Source organism: Trypanosoma equiperdum (assembly GCF_001457755.1).
Source record: "Trypanosoma equiperdum strain OVI genome assembly, contig: ctg_1061, whole genome shotgun sequence".
In the NCBI taxonomy this organism is placed as follows: Eukaryota; Euglenozoa; class Kinetoplastea; order Trypanosomatida; family Trypanosomatidae; genus Trypanosoma; species Trypanosoma equiperdum.
The window spans coordinates 5,551-5,847 of NW_027123018.1; positions in this window are offsets into that span (position 1 = coordinate 5,551).

Below are 297 nucleotides of genomic sequence, written 5' to 3' on the forward strand. Positions count from 1 at the left end.
AATGTGTCATGTAAATGCGGTTTCCTAATCATCCTTGTTTTACCGCTATTGCTTTCTTTTGAATTTCTGTGTTTAAAAAAGCTGTGAAAGAAGTAAATTTTCGCTTCGAAATGGCTTCTCTTTGAGGGTTTACTTCATCTTAGAAGGCCATATTGCACTCTTGTGGTCGGCTTGATTCTAATATACTCAATATGCGATTTAAACTACATTTTCATAACTTTACATTATCGACTCTAGTAAACAACCAAATTCTTGTTGCTAATACCTTTTTCTATTTACTTTAGTGTAAGTAAAATT